Here is a 16,557-nt window from a genome sequence, read left to right as displayed (position 1 = left end):
TTTCAAAGGTTTATTTACTAATTGATATGGAAGCATCCTACATGAACAGGCAGGTCTGGTCCACAGCATTGGGTGGTAGACAGAGTATGCTCTCTCCCACCCCAAAAATTGGTTTAGTCCTAAAGGTGTTCTGACTGTGACTTTGTATAAGCTGGAGGGGCATTTGATGGGATTAGTTATGGGTGAAGGGAAACACTCACACTACTAAAGTAGTAGTGTAAAGGTAGTTTCCTTCTTAGTGAAGCTGTCCATGTTTTGATTCAGTTGCAGGGCTTCTTGAGACCAGGAAAAGTAGTGACCCACAATAAAAGCTTCAAAATAGGTTAAGTCAGAAGGCAGTTTCATTGACATATGTAAAATACCACCTCTCCAAGAACTGTTAGAACATAGAAGGTTTTGCCACAGGGACTTGCTGCAGCAGAGATCAATGCATCATTCTGTAGAAAATGAGTAAATATTTGAAACCATGTTATATGGTATTATTAAACGAGCGTGGCACACCAGTATATAATAGCTCCTTTGACATTGTCCCCTCCTTTTAAAAAGATATAATTAAACAGAAAAAGAGAAAACAATAAGAATTGAGCACATTATAAAGGGAATAGTAACAGTGAGAAAGTAAGACTGTAAAATCGATTAAGATGCTTAAACTGATTTTAAGTACCCTAATATATATTTTAATATATATAAAGGATGGTATATAGGTTCAAGAGAAAAGAGTTCAAGGGATTTGACTGAGACAAGGTGGGGGGAGGGGAAATGAGGAAACTAGAGAAATCTGAGTTCATCCCTTGTGGTTAGAGGGTTCACCTGCTCCTTGGATGCTGCCTCTCGAACTCAGCACCGCCCTCCTAACCTGCAATCTTCTTCCTGACCTCTCCGCCCCCACCCCACTCCGGCCTATCACCCTCACCTTGACCTCCTTCCACCTATCGCATTTCCAAATCCCCTCCCCCCAAGTCCCTCCTCCCTACCTTTTATCTTAGCCTGCTGGACACACTTTCCTCATTCCTGAAGAAGGGCTCATGCCCGAAACATCGATTCTCCTGCTCCTTGGATGCCGCTTGACCTGCTGCGCATTTCCAGCAACACATTTTCAGCTCTGATCTCCAGCATCTGCAGTCCTCACTTTCTCCTCCATGTTTCAGTAGGGAATATTTGGCAAATAGTGATTAGTTCAGAATCATTGAAGAAAAGGGAGAACGAACAATTAAGTGTAAACTAAACTGCAGGATGGTAGCACGATAAGCTGAGAAGCCTGCTCAAAAGCATATAGGATCTTTGGTTTTATTATCAGAGATATAGGGCTGGATTTAAAGGCGATTGTTGGCTCGCTAACATACTGGGGAACCAGGGAAGCCTTGTGCCACTTCTTTACAGAAGGCCCTTCATATGATTCAGAATTCCGGGGGTGGGACTTTGAATGTGCCATCAGCCAATCAGAGGCTGACAGCTCTTTACTCAGAACCACAGACATCATGTGGCCCTGGAGATCTAACACTAATACTTCCAGATATTAATCTTGTAACTTTCTGTGAACTCTTCCAGTGCATTAACATCCATCTGTAAGTATGGTGATCAGTCTTGTGCACAGTACTCCATATACATTCTAACTAAAGTGGGCGGCACGGTGGCACAGTGGTTAGCACTGCAGCCTCACAGCGCCGGAGACCCGGGTTCAATTCCCGACTCAGGCGACTGACTGTGTGGAGTTTGCACGTTCTCCCCGTGTCTGCGTGGGTTTCCTCCGGGTGCTCCGGTTTCCTCCCACAGTCCAAAGATGTGCGGGTTAGGTGAATTGACCATGCTAAATTGCCCGTAGTGTTAGGTAAGGGGTAAATGTAGGAGTATGGGTGGGTTGCGCTTCGGCGGGTCGGTGTGGACTTGTTGGGCTGAAGGGCCTGTTTCCACACTGTAAGTCTAATCTAAATCTAATCTAAAGTCCTGTATAACTGAAGCATAACCTTTCTACAGTGACATTCAATTCCCGTTGCAATAAAACAACATTGTGTTAATTTTCCTGATTACTTGCTGAGCCTGCATACTGATATCTTGTAACCTTTTCCCTATGGCAGATGTTTTGCCAACTGGCCGGTTATTTTCTACTTTCCCTCCCTTAACCTTTTATACCATTGGTAATCATAAATCTATCAACCTCTACTTTAAACATACCCAAGAACTGAGCTTCCAAAGCTGTTTGGGCTAGACAGTTCCAAAGATTAACAACTCTCAAAGTGGAACAAGAGTTCTCCATATCTTGGCAGCACTTTTATTTTTAAATTATGTTCCCGGGCTCTGGGCATCCTAGCCATTAGAAATATCTTACCTGCATCTACCCTATTTGTTCCTTTATCGTATTCCCTCATTTCATTCACGTGGCTCCCAACTCCAAACTACTACAATTTGCATGCTTAGAATGTTTAAATACTGGAATTAAAATTTGTATTGTCATGTGATTGTCATTTACACGGATGCCAATTAGTCAGGAAATCTAGATCTCATTTGAGAATGTAGGACTGTATTATAAAGATAGTAACAAACATACTGCATTAATATCAATGTCTCCTGCACCCTCCTGGCCTCTTACCACTTCTTTGCTTTTCGTGTGTCACAAATTTCAAATCCAGGTCTTTCAGTGAGAAAGAAATTGAGAAATTGAAATGTCTTGTTACTTGCTTCAAGCATATTGAAAATTCTTATTTGAGTTGGACAGTGATTAGCTGACACTTATTTCTTAATGCCAACAATATTTATTGTTTAAAAAATAGTAATTTTCTCCAATTTTTGGTTGGGCCGTTTGAAAAGAAGTAAGCTTATCATGCTCATAGTTTCCACTGGAAGTGGAATTTCCCAAGATACTTCCAAAAGAGTTTGGCAGTGTCTAATATTTGGGTGAATATTCAGATTATTTCAGTATCCTCCAATGACCTTCAAATGAATATTTTGCTGAGCTTCCCTGTGATTGATGGAAGAATGATGATGTCGTTGACCATGTGTCTTGAAACTGGTGCTTGTTCATATATTTTTAGTAAAATACTCTAAATTAAACAGGAAATAACTAATTGAGTATGGCTGATGTTTTTTGCCTGGTGTTTACAATTATAGCCCGGTGCATTTTTGACTCCTGTTGATAGATGAAAAAAAATCAACTAAGATTCATTTGCCTTCAGATCAAATCACTTAATATGATTCTTTCATTACTTCCATCCAATGGAGGGTGAGAGAGGTCAGAGAATAGGGTTGGTATCCCCGTTTTATCATTGAGACAGGAGTATTGACTGAAGCATGCATATCAGCGCTATCTTTTACTCCTGTGTTCATTTTGCTTCAAACATTTGTGCAATTTAAAACCCTGATAATGGGTCAGGTCTCATTTCCATGACAGTGATTAATTGAAAATCTCTGCTGAAGAGAATTTTTAAATGTTGTGCTGCTGCAGTTAGGTCCTGACCAGCAGGATAATCAAGGGAAATGAGGATAGAAATTGGAAGTTAAGTGGTGAACAGCAGAGATGTGGGTTATGGTAGCATGCCACGATTGGTGGGGTACCTGACAAAGACCTTCAACGCTGCACTGGACTCACTTTGAACACTCATACTCCACTTGGTGCCAGCCATGGATCAATTGACAGGATTTCCACCCCTGTGTCAGAAGGTTGGGGATTCAAGTCCAACTTCAAGTCTTCAGCACCAATATCAAGGCTGACCCTCTGGTGCAGGACTCAGGCCATGTTGCACGGTTGATAGCACTGTCATTTGGATGTGATGTCAGACCAAGCCCTTGTCTTCTCTCTCGGGTGAGTGCTAAAAATCTCAGGATACTATTTTGAAGAAGAGCAAGGGAGTTATCCTGAGTCTACTGACCAATGTTTAACCCTCAATCAGCAAGACCTAAACAGATTATTGGGTCATTATCATATCGTTGTTTGAGAGAGTTTGTTGTGCACAGATTAGCTGCCATGTTTCAGTGCAGTGACTACACTACAAGTGGAATTCCTTGTCTCTAAAGCACTTTGGGGTATCTGGAGATTGGGAAAAGTGCTATATGTATGCACATCTTTCGTTCTTTCACATTCAGATAAAGCACTTTAAAACAATGCTCTTTGGCAACTCCCAAAGGTCCTTGTAACAATCAACAACTTGTCTGCAATTAGACTACACCTTGCTGAACACCACCATCTCAGCGTTGGGTGCATCCATGGCAATTATTTTGCAAAGATGTCCTCAAACCAATGTTAGGGACCCATTTGTACATGCCTAGAGCCCAGCATACTTTTGAGGCACATTACTTTTCCCAGTTTGATTGACAGGCAGAACACTTTCTGGTACCTTTGAGCATGTAAACCCCATTCAGCACGTTTTAAAATTCATCTTTGGGATGTGAGGGTTGCTAGCTGGCCAGCATTTATTGCCTAACTCTAGTTGCCCTTAAGGCAGTGGTGGCTGCTTGGACACTCATTTTACACTTGAGTTATCAATCTATTTGCAAGGCAACATTTAATAAATTACAGATAGGCTTCAAATCATAGGAATAAATGAGTAAGAACGGAAGCCAACAAACATTGTTCCAAAATTTTTCCTTTAAAATTAAATTGTTCAACGGAAGAGGTGAATCTTTCATTGAAAAATCTTTTCACACTGGCATCAGAATAAGACCAAAGCATATGGAGTCCGTTAAAACACATCCAGACAGATTTTATTTTTGCCTGTTTTATTGTTTGGCTTTGTATGAATATTAGTACAAGGCGTAGTCTTGTAATACATGATCCGCATTTTTGAATTCATTGTGTCTGTGTGTATGGCACACATTTTGATGCCAGATGTTTACAGGGTATGAGCACCTGCACTTTCAGAAAACAGAATTGAGAAAGCAGACCTCAGCCTGTTCTCATTAGCCAATCTGAAGAATATCATGTTGGAATTTCATGAGTTATAACTTCAAGAGAAGCTGAGAGGTTGGAACAAGTTGCAGGCCATTTTGATTCAGCCAGAATAACATTTGGTCTATCTAACACCAGAGTCTCTTTTCAGTAGGACTAATGAACCACTGACCAGATGCTACTATGTGACAGGAAGCTCCCCCACCCATTTTCTCTACCCCATCTCCAGTAAACTGTCTGAGGTCTATTCAGGCTTTCACCTTATCCTGAAATGTCTCTTAAAAATGAATTTGAGATTTGCCCTAAGGAGAAGTTGGTGAATTAATTTGGCAAAGAGGATATTGTGTTCCCTCAGCACCTGCAGGAAAAGATCGCAGGATCAAAGGTCATACAGGGAAAGATTCATTGTCTTTAAAAAATGAATAGTGATGAGTGCAGCTCTTCACTTTGTCTCTCAACAATACTTGTCATCACTCTCAACAATTTCCTCTCCTCCAGCCCATCTTTCAACACCCATGAGAAGGATATACTACATCACCTGTTTTTCTCATTCTAAATACATTGTTTCCATTGCTCTCTTCACATGATCATGAACAACTTTCCTACATCTCACCAATTTTAAAAAATAATTTGCTCGTGGGATGTGGGCATCACTGGCTAGTTTGTTTATTATTTATTATCCATCCCAATTGCCCTTGAGAAGGTGGTACAGAATTGCTACAGTTCTGAGTGTATGTACACCCAGGTGTTGGGAAGAGGGTTTCAGGATTTTGACCTTGTGACAAATCAGGAATGGCAATATAATTCCAAGTCAGCATGATGTCAGGATTGCTTGGAAGGGAAGTTACAGGTGATTGTGTATTCCAGTCCCTGCAGTCCTTGTCCTTCTAGGTAGTATAAGGTGCTATCGATATGGTCTGCAACACAGCAGGCTCTGTCAATTTTTTTCCCTTAGTTTCATGTTTGAAACATTTTGGTTTCTACTCATCTCCTCCCCAAACTGATGCCACCTTGCTCTCCAGTGCTCTGAAGATGCAGTGTGCATACATTCACAATTCTTGAAAAATTAAGTGTCCATTGTATATTCATTGTTTCACCTTCTGCTGAGCAAAATAACACAATGCCTGGAAGGAGAAAGACTGTTCATCAAGATCTAATAGAAAAAGTTGAGACATCCAGGCATCCTTTGAAAAGAATGTGTTATGTCCAGCTAAAGCTGACAACAAGATGTGGAGATCAGAGCTCTATCACTTTCTTTAGAGTAACCTCTCAACTGAATACTGGAAAATCTTTGGTTCCAATCAACATTACAAATTCTGTGCACATACTGAGAGCCAATGATCCACATGTAAGTAAGTGTGATCAAGAACGGAAGGATCAAATGTGAGCAAACACTGAGTAAACATGAAATTCAGAGCTATGTTACTGACATCAGGGTACAGATGCCAGTAAAGCGTGATGTTCATGATGGACTGGAAACAAAACCAATAACATCCAGTCACTTGTTGTGACCAACACAAAAAAAATTCAATGATCATAGCAAAGTGAAATTTGCAAATTAAATTTTCAAGAAGTGAAGATACTATTCACAAGCACTGAAGCCAGATCCAGCATAAACATCTCAAGTGAAGAATGAGTTAAATATAACCAGGTCTGAGGTGAGACAATAGTGGAAGGGTATGGGGAGAAAGCATTTTTGTACTCAGTAATGATGTTGTTTGAAGAGCCAGTACAGGTGTGATGGGCAGAATGGCTTTCTTCTGCACTGTAACAATGCTGATTCTGTAAATGAGGGTCCATTGACCATTGTTTGAATGTTTCTAAACAATGCAAAAATCTTCTTCAGGCTCTTCCAGACTGCTTCCATTGAGTTAAAATTCACACAACAGCAGGTTATAGCTGAAAATGTGTTGCTGGAAAAGCGCAACAGGTCAGGCAGCATCCAAGGAGCAGGAGAATCGACGTTTCAGGCATGGGCCCTTCTTCAGGAATGAGGAGAGTGTGCCAAGCAGGCTAAGATAGAAGGTAGGGAGGAGAGACTTGGGGGAGGGGCATTAGAAATGCGATAGGTAGAAGGAGGTTAAGGTGAGGGTGATAGGCCGGAGTGGGGGTGGGGGCGGAGAGGTCAGGAAGTAGGCCACTTGCGGAACGTTTCAGAGAACACCTCTGGGACACCCAGACCGACCAACCAACCACCCCGTGGCTCAACACTTCAACTCCCCCTTCCACTCCACCAAGGACATGCAGGTCCTTGGACTCCTCTATCGCCAGACCATAGCAACATGACGGCTGGAGGATGAGCGCCTCATCTTCCGCCTAGGAACCCTCCAACCGCAAGGGATGAACTCAGATTTCTCCAGTTTCCTCATTTCCCCTCCCCCCACCTTGTCTCAGTCCCAACCCTCGAACTCAGCACCACCTTCCTAACCTGCAATCTTCTTCCTGACCTCTCCGCCCCCACCCCACTCCGGCCTATCACCCTCACCTTAACCTCCTTCCACCTATCACATTTCCATCGCCCCTCCCCCAAGTCCCTCCTCCCTACCTTTTATCTTAGCCTGCTTGGCACACTCTCCTCATTCCTGAAGAAGGGCTCATGCCCGAAACGTCAATTCTCCTGCTCCTTGGATGCTACCTGACCTGCTACGCTTTTCCAGAAACATATTTTCAGCTCTGATCTCCAGCATCTGCAGTCCTCACTAACACCAGGTTATAGCCCAACAAATTTATTTGGAAGCACGAGCTTTCAGGGCACTGCGCCTTCATCAGGCGGTTGACAACTACCTGATGAAGGAGCAGCACTCTGAAAGCTTGCGCTTCCGAATAAACCTGTTGAACTATATGTGTGAATTTTAACTTTGTTCACCCCAGTCCAACACTGGATTCTCCAAATCATGCTTCCATTGAAGTAGCCGTAGCTATTTCAACACTGGGAATTTGTTACAATCCGAAGTGACAACTTGCAGTTGTTTGCAGAATGCAAAAATCAACACTAACCTGGAGCTGCTTGAGAGAATCAAAGATTTAACATTGTGATTGCTGACATGGCAAACGCTGATTTTGTCTGATGACGCAGTTAATTTCTTGGAACTGCAAATATTTTTCCAAATATTTGTTTGATTTGACAATTCCACGGGTTGTTTTCATTTGCTATTTTGACAGCACCTTCTGCAGTCACAGCAGAATGACAATGCATTTGTTATGTAGCCAAGATCAGATGTGGACACAATGTTGAGATTATTGTGAAGGCCTTGTAGTTAATGAGTGATTTTGTTTGTAGATGATCGCTCAATCACATCTTTCCAGATAATTCCTTAGCTTTCACACATAGTTGTAACATGACGTCTTGTTTTGTTGCTGCTTTGATGTTGGCTTTCATAGCGAACATGACACAAGTTTTAGGTTTATGTAGTTGTGATGCTAAGCAGCAACTTATTCCTTAAGCCTACTAGCACCCTAAGTATTGGCAACAAATGTGCAAATGATGTTCAACTAGGTTTAGTCTGTCTGGCTCACACTCAACACTGAATTTGTACTCTTATAGTTTAGTATCATGTGCAGGAGTATGGTTTGGTGATGGAGGAGGCCCAGGACCTGCATGTCCTTGGCATATCCAAACCCTTACCACCCGACACCTGGAGGAATAATGCCTCAAATTCCGCCTTGGGACCCTGCGACCACACGGGATCATTGTGGATTTCACCAGTCTCCTCATTTCTCCTTCCTCCACATTATCCCAGTCCCAAGCCTCCAACTCGGCACTGCCCTCTTAACCTGTCCATCACTTTTCCCATCTATCCGCTCCATCCTCCTCTCTGACCTATCACCTTCTCTCCCACCTTCATCTACTTATCACATTCCCAGATACCTTCCCCCTTGCCCCACCCAACTCCCATTTATCTCCCACAAGCCTCATTCCTGATGAAGGGCTTATGCCTGAAATGTTGATTCTCTGCTCCTTGAATGCTGCTTGACCTGCTGGGCTTTTCCAGCACCACACTCTTAACTTCATATCAGATCACCAGATTACCAGTCCAGCAGTAATACCACACCACTACTTCCCTTTGCTTTGTCCAAGCTAATTCTGAGCTGCCTGTTCCATGAGCCTCTTGATTGATCTTTTATAAGGTACCTTGTCAAAGGCTTTCTTGGTATTCACCGAGACAACATCCACTACATTTCCTTCATTAATCTCTGTTCCTTCATCAAAAAATCAAAGTTGTGTTAATCAAAGTGTAGTGTAGTGCTAGTCCTCCTTATTTAACTCCAACCTCTCCAAGAGCTGATCTTCTTAAATGTCTTTTTTCTAAGAAAGGAAAACATTTCTATCCCATCGCAGAGTGATATGTGTCCCATTTGAATTGAGCATACATTTTTACAAAGATCTTCTGACTCTTTCACTAGATTTATTAAAATTGCTGGTCTTCAACTTAAATAATTCTGAGGCCTTTCTAATTCTTCAGCCCTATTTTAAGTTTTTCTTCTAGCCCTTTGACAATATTTAAAGCTGTGCTTGTAAAGCCAAATGTCCATAAGAGTATAAAATGGAAGAAAAAAATGGAAGATGGCCATTCAGCCCATCACATCTGCTCTACCATCCAATTAGCTCACGTCTGACTTGGCAATCCTGAACTCTATGTTTCTGCCTTATCCTGAGAACTTTTGATTCACTTACTGATTAAAAATCTGTCTACCTCTGCCTTGAACATACTAAAGGATTTAAAACCTACACAATCCAGTGATGAATTCCAAGATTCGCAACCCTCAGAAAATAAATTCCTCATCATCAGCACTTTAAATGTGGATGATATCAGTGTGGTCTTGTTGGGCCGAAGGGCCTGTTTCCACACTGTAGGGATTCTATGATTCTAAAATTCCAGCTTCATTTATTGGTACTTTTATCCTGAATTAGCCTTTTTCCTATCAGTGTACAATTGACAAACGAAGCTAGAGGACTCTGGGAATTAGTTATTTTTAAATGTTTGATTGTTCTGATTGGCATATATAATTTGTCTGTACATAGGAAATATAAAGGGAGCCAGGACAGGACATGCAAAAGGATAGGAACAATCTGACATGTGTATTGATGATTAATGAGTGGTGAAGAGCACAGCCTGTGAACACTTCCATAACCTTAGCTATTTTCCATTGGAGGAACTAAATTTTTAAAAAATCCAGAATATCACTTTCCTGGAAAAGTATTTAGTGAATGATTTTGATGGGGGGATGGGGGGAGGTGTGGTTGGGAACGGGATGGTGGTTTGAAGAGGGAGAAGAGAAATCCAGAAGGACAGTGCTTTGCCACTTTGTTGGAACTTGTGGGTTTTCTTTTCTTCATTCATGAGACGTGAGCATATTGTCAAGGGCAGTAAGTGTTGCTTATCTTTAATAACAAGGAGGTAAGTCATTTTCTTGAAGTGCTTCCGCCAGTGTAGTGAAGGATCACCCATTGTAATATTGATTCAAGAGCTCCAGGAATTTAACACAGTCACAACAATATTATTTCAAATCAATTACAAATCACACAACACCAGGTTCTAGTCCAACAGGTTTAATTGGAAGCACACTAGCTTTCGGAGCTCGCTTCTTCATCAGGTGGTAGTGGAGGGCTCAATCCTAACACACAGAATTTATAGCAAAAATCTACAGTGTGATGTAACTGAAATTATACATTGAAAAATTGATTGTCTGTTAAGCCTTTCATCTGTTAGAATACCATGATAGTTTCACTTCTTTCATGTGTAAATCACAAAACCTTTTTTTAAAAAGTTGCATTCTTGGGTTAGCTGTTAACAATGGTGATAGCTAGACAATATGTTGAAGGTGTTGGCCCCCTGTGTTCTCTGTCTATGCCATGATGTTTGGATTGATTCTAATCTAAAAAGTGAGATAAAAGAGTTTTACATGAATGCATGCAGTTTTTGAGCAAAGTACAATGTAACCCTGCAAGTACAAATTCATCCCACCAAATAATGTGTGTATGTGGGTCTTTGTCTGCTTGTGTGTCTGTCTGTCTGTCTGGGTTGGGGGTTGTGAGTGTGAGAAAGTGTGTGTGTGTGTGTGTGTGTGTGTGTCTTTAGTGAGTGCAGAATGTCTTAAGTCTGTGAGGGGGTGCATGTGTGAGTGTGGGTGTGTCTGTAAAGGTGTGTGTGGGTGTCTGTGTGCGCGTCTGTCTATTTGTGTGTCCGTGTGTATGTGTGTATAGGAGTGCCTGTGTGTGTGTGAGAGTGTGTGTGTAGGAGTATGTGTATGTGTGTATAGTGCATTGGTGGTCACTTGTAATGTGACATGAACCCAAGGTTGAGGCCCTCCCTATGGATACTGAACTTAGCTTTCAGCCTCTGCTCAGCCACTTTATTCCTGATGAAGGGCTTTTGCCCGAAACGTCGATTTCACTGCTCCTTCGATGCTGCCTGAACTGCTGTGCTCTTCCAGCACCACTAATCCAGAATCTGGTTTCCAGCATCTGCAGTCATTGTTTTGACCACTTTTCGCTGCTGCCTGTCCCGAAGTCCACCTTGGAAGATGGTCACCCAAAGATCCGAGGTCTAATGTCCTGGACCACTGAAGTGTTCCCCAACTGGGAGGGAACACTCCTGTCAAATCAGGATAGTGTGTCTCTTGGAGGGAACCTGGAACTAGTGCTCTCCCCTGCACCTGATTTCCCTTTATATTCTCAAAGGGCTATTAATAAGTGAGCATATTACATCTTGTACATGGTACAGCCCAGCTTTGGTGACCTTGCGGCAGAGGGACTGAGTTTTTAAGGTAATAGGTAAACTTTTAATCAAGTTGCTGCTTTTATCTAGCAAAGTTTAACTTTGAGTGTGGTAGTAGGCACATGTTGGAATTTATGACCTACCTACACCAGTTCAGGTACAAATTTGGAGCTTGTGCCTTATTTATGAAAGCAGAGACTGAGCAGGCCCCTTTGTGCTCACTACACAGAATACATGACGTGGAGGAGCCGGTGTTGGACAGGGATGGACAAAGTTAAAAATCGTACAACAGGTTATAGTCCAATAGGATTATTTGGAAAAACAAGCTTTCGGAGTGCTGCTAATTCACCAGGTAGCTGTGGAACAGGATCGTAAGACACCAACTTCAGAACAAAAGGTTACAGTGTCATGCAACTGAAATGATATATTACACAAACCTAGATTGTTGTTAAGTCTTTCATCTTTTAGAGTGGATTACAGGTTTCGGTTTATTAATATGTAAATCTCAGAACTTCTTTTAAGTCACATTCTCGAAAGAACTTAAAGTTTATTCAAAAAAAGTGACATCTCGACTCAGATGGTGTATTAAAGGTGTGAGGTTAGAGTCTGTCTGTATCCCAATCTTGAGTCAGACTGGTTCTATTTCCAAAGTAGGGATTTATAAAATATTACATGGATTGACTGCCTGCAGGTTGTATGCTTTTTGAGCATACTAGAATGTATCTGTAAATATAATTCTACAAATGCAAATTTACCCCATAGATTTAAATGGGTGTGTGCATACATGAGAGAGAGAGTCACACCTTTGATGCATTGTCTGAGCGGAGATGTCACTTTTCTTTGAACCAAAAAATGAAATTGATACCTGTTACCCATTCTAAAAGCTTAACACCAATCTAAGTTTGTTAAATATATCATTTCAGTTGCATATCACTGTCATCTTTTGCTATAAATTCTGTGTCTTATGATCCTGCTCCACAGCTACCTGATGAAGGAGCAGCACTCCGAAAGCTAATGCTTCTAAATAAACCTGTTGGTCTACAACCTGGCATTGTGTGATATTAGTTTTACACTAAATACAAGCAGTACTATCTGGATTTCTATGAATGACAGACTGTTTTTAAAAGCGAGGATCTCTCTTGAAGGGAAGTTACACTGAATGATATTTCAGGAACTTAAAGAACAGAAAGTGAAACTTCAGGATAGAGAGAAGGATCCAAATGTGATGGTGGAGATGGTCAGACAGCTAGAGAAATAAACTCCTGGGGTTTGCACATGAAAAACTAACCATTGTGCCACAAGAGAAAGCTTACATATGGCTGTCTGCAAATGTATCTTCAATGACACCTCCTCCCCGTCATAACAAACTGTCATGCTTCTCAATGCAGCGCATTCCCACAGCTCAGCAAGGAGTCGTCCATGGCAATCAGACTAAAGCCTTAGCATTCACATGCTCTGCCTCAATCTCACTTACCCACTAATCGCCCACCTCTCTTTTGTCCTCCTTTTTGCTGTGCCTGGACAGACTGCAGTTCTTGACTTTTTGAAAGCATTAAATCAGGAGGGGACAGCTGATGTTGGTTGTGGCCAGATGCCCATGACCACACCATTCGCAGCTTTCTCCATACAGTAGCTAGTAAAATGGTGTTGAACTGGGTGTTGGGAAGGGGCAATAGGTAGAAACACAGCATCATCCTCATTATTCAACAATGTTGAACAGCCTGGGTTTTGACTCAGTGATACTGATATCCTCTGGAGATAGGCATTCTTTGCCCCTGCTGTCCTCCCTCCAATGTTTCAGCTCACCCTACAAGAGACCGAACAGAAAGACATTGGTTATGAGTGGCAACTTTTTCACACAGAGGATGTTTTGTTTGTGGAATGGACTGCCTGAGGAAGTGGTAGATGCAGGTTCAGTTACAACATTTGAAAGACATTTGGACAGGCACATGAAAAGGAAAGGTTTAGAGGGATGTGGACCCAATACAGGTAAGTGGGAGTAGTTTAGTTGGGAAACTTGGTCAGCATAGACTAGTTGGATTGAAGTGTCTGTTTCTGTGCTGTATGACACTATAAGCCATTTATATCCTGGTTGGCCGAGATTATATTTTCAGGTACTGCCCGCTGCTTTAGACAACCGGCTGCAGCTTTTGTGTGAACAGATCACTTACTGCTTTGCCCTGTAAGAACATAGCAGCACATTCTGGCAAATCCAGAAGTCACTACAATACTTTCAAATTCTGTCCTGAGTACATATAGACACTTTACAGTAGCAGGACATCTTAATGACCATGCCTAAAAATTGGGTGCCCTGGGTCTTTAATGAGTAAGACTTGCAACTTAATGTTTGACCTAAGCCAAGTGATTGACTAATTCATTGCCCAGATATGCGTAACTGTGATAGCTCAGCGTTACACAAGCTAGTGAGGGGAGGGATGTCAGGGTAGCACATTCTTAACCCCAGCATGTGCCAGAAGTCTATCGGGCTTTGCCTAAAAGAAACCCCTTGCAAACCGCATCGACCAGCCGACAACATAACACAAAATAGTGGCTGCTGGTGCACAGAAATGGATGTTGTCACCTCAGTCTTTGCACAAAGTCTTTGAACAAAACGTCAGCAACACAAATTCCCAGCTCGGCAAACAGAACCACAACAATAAGCACCCGAGCTACAAATTTTCTCACAAACTTTGAACAAACTATGTTTGTTTATTTAACTGTGTATGGAGTTCAATCTCTGACCCAGCCTAACTGCTAACAGCATCCCATACTGTACTAATGAGATGTTTTACATTTTCTTCACAAACCAGTCTTTCTGAATAATGAATCACAGAACTGTTACAGTGAAGAGAAGGCCATTTGACTCACCATTTCCGCACCAGCTCTCCAGCAGTTCGCTGAGTACCACTGTCTTCTCTTTTCCTTCCAACAGTGCACATTCCTTCTTTATAGTTAACAGTAAAATTTCCTTTTGTATGTTTCAGTTCCTCCTGTCGCACTGCTGCTAGTGAATGCAACATCACCTTAAACCATTTGATATGTGAAAAAGGGTTTTCCTCCTAACACAGTTATTATTTGGTAAATACTTTTTAAAAAATTATGCCTTTGTTCTCAATCCTTTCACAAGCAGGAACAGTTTCTCACTATCCATTCTGTCCAGGCTGCTTGATATGTTAAATACCACCATCAAAACACCCTTCAACCTTCACTTCTACAAGAAAAATAGTTCTAACATCTCCAATCTATCTTCTTAACTGAAGTTCCTCATCCCTGGAATTTTCTTGTAAATCTTGTCTGCACTCTCCTCAAAGCCTTCACAACTTTCCTTAAGAGTGGTACGCAGAATTAAGTGGAGTGGTGTCAGGATATTACATTCTTAACCCCAGCACGGGCATGAAGTCTATCTTTATGTGGGCTTTGCCTCAAAGAAACCTCATGTAAAACACACTGAACAGCTGGCAGCTTAACACATACCCTGCTCCAGCTGAGACCAAATTAGTGGCTTGTATGAGTTTAACATAAACTTCTTGCTCATGATCTCTATGTCCCTATTATTAAAGATTACATACTGTATTCTTTACTAATCTGTAACCTTCAATAATTTATGCACATTACATCAGTTTCCTTTGCTCCTGCATTCTTTCCAGAATTGTACCATTTTGTATTGTCTCTCCATGTTCTTCCTACCAAAGTGCATCATTTCACATTTCTTCACATTGAATTTCATCTGCCATCTGTCCACACATTCTACCTTGTCTATTAGTTTTGAAGATTACTATCCCCCCTCACAGTTCATGGTGATTTAAAGTTCATATTACTCTTAACTAGTGCTGTAGGCTCATGTTCAAAAATAACTTGACTGAGACTAGACAAATTCAATTTGTAGAGAATTCTTTCAGGCAATGGCTGGAGAAGTAGACATTTCATTAGTCTCGGTTGGGTGCAAACTGAAGTTCTATAAGTTCAAACTAGAATTTTACTTTATAGTAAGATGGCTAAGTGGGGGAGAAAGGAATCCGGCATAGGCAAAGAACCTGAGAACTGTATCGGATTTGAGCAGGTTGTTTTGTGATAGATGGTTAGGAAAACCAATTTCCGGTCTTGCACAAAGTATGTATATTTTATCAATTTTCATTCAACCAAAAATAGCTGGAATCATACATAATAAAATAAATCTCAAGAGCAAAATGCATGTATAATTAATATTGGAAGTTCATACTGTAGTGAATAATGAGATTAGCTTGTGTGAGACGTATCATGGGATTAGAAGAATCAGATTAAATACATAAATAAAGAATGAGCGAAGCCAGCGATGTGAATTAACAATACACTTCATTTATCTAGTACCTTTACCATATAAAAATAATTGCAAGGCATTTTACAGAAACTTTATTGAATAAAGTACTACACTGAGACACATGAGTTACTAGAACAGGCGACCACACATTTGGTTCAAGAAGTAGGAGTTAAAAAGAAGAAAGAAAGATCGAGCATTTGAGTATAGGTATTCTGGAACATGGGAGCTTAGAAGTTGAAGGCATACACATTAGTTATGGACATGCAATAAATCAGTACAGTATTGGAGGAGCACAGAGATCTTGGAGGCATTTAGGTCTGAAGTAGATTATTGAGATTTTATTCACACATGAGACTCCAGCATTGCTGGCTAGGCCAGCATTTATTACCCATCTGTAATTCCCAGGAGGCATTTAAGGGTAAACCACATTGCTGGAGTTCACATGTATGTCAGACCAGGTAAGGAAGGTAGAATTCCTTGCTCAAAGTGCAAAAAAAACTCAACAGTGGTTTCATGGTCGCCATGAAGCTTACTTTGTATTCCAGATTTTCATTGAATTCAAATTTCACCGTCTGCATTACTGGATTTGAACCCATATCCTCAGAGCATTAGGCTCCTGTCCAGATTATTAGTTCAGTGACATTACCACAATGTTATTGCCT

General features: G+C 41.2%; 1 protein-coding gene across 3 annotated transcripts in view; it reads left to right on the top strand.

The window, feature by feature from the left end:
- The window catches only part of nhsl2 (NHS-like 2), a 372,797-nt gene that overhangs the window by 101,599 nt on the left and 254,641 nt on the right, over nucleotides 1-16,557 (top strand). The window lies entirely within an intron of this gene.

The sequence above is a fragment of the Hemiscyllium ocellatum genome, chromosome 11 (genome assembly GCF_020745735.1).
Source record: "Hemiscyllium ocellatum isolate sHemOce1 chromosome 11, sHemOce1.pat.X.cur, whole genome shotgun sequence".
NCBI lineage: Eukaryota > Metazoa > Chordata > Chondrichthyes > Orectolobiformes > Hemiscylliidae > Hemiscyllium > Hemiscyllium ocellatum.
The sequence above is the reverse complement of the archived record's forward strand: the minus strand, read 5'-3'. Positions and strand labels throughout refer to the sequence as shown.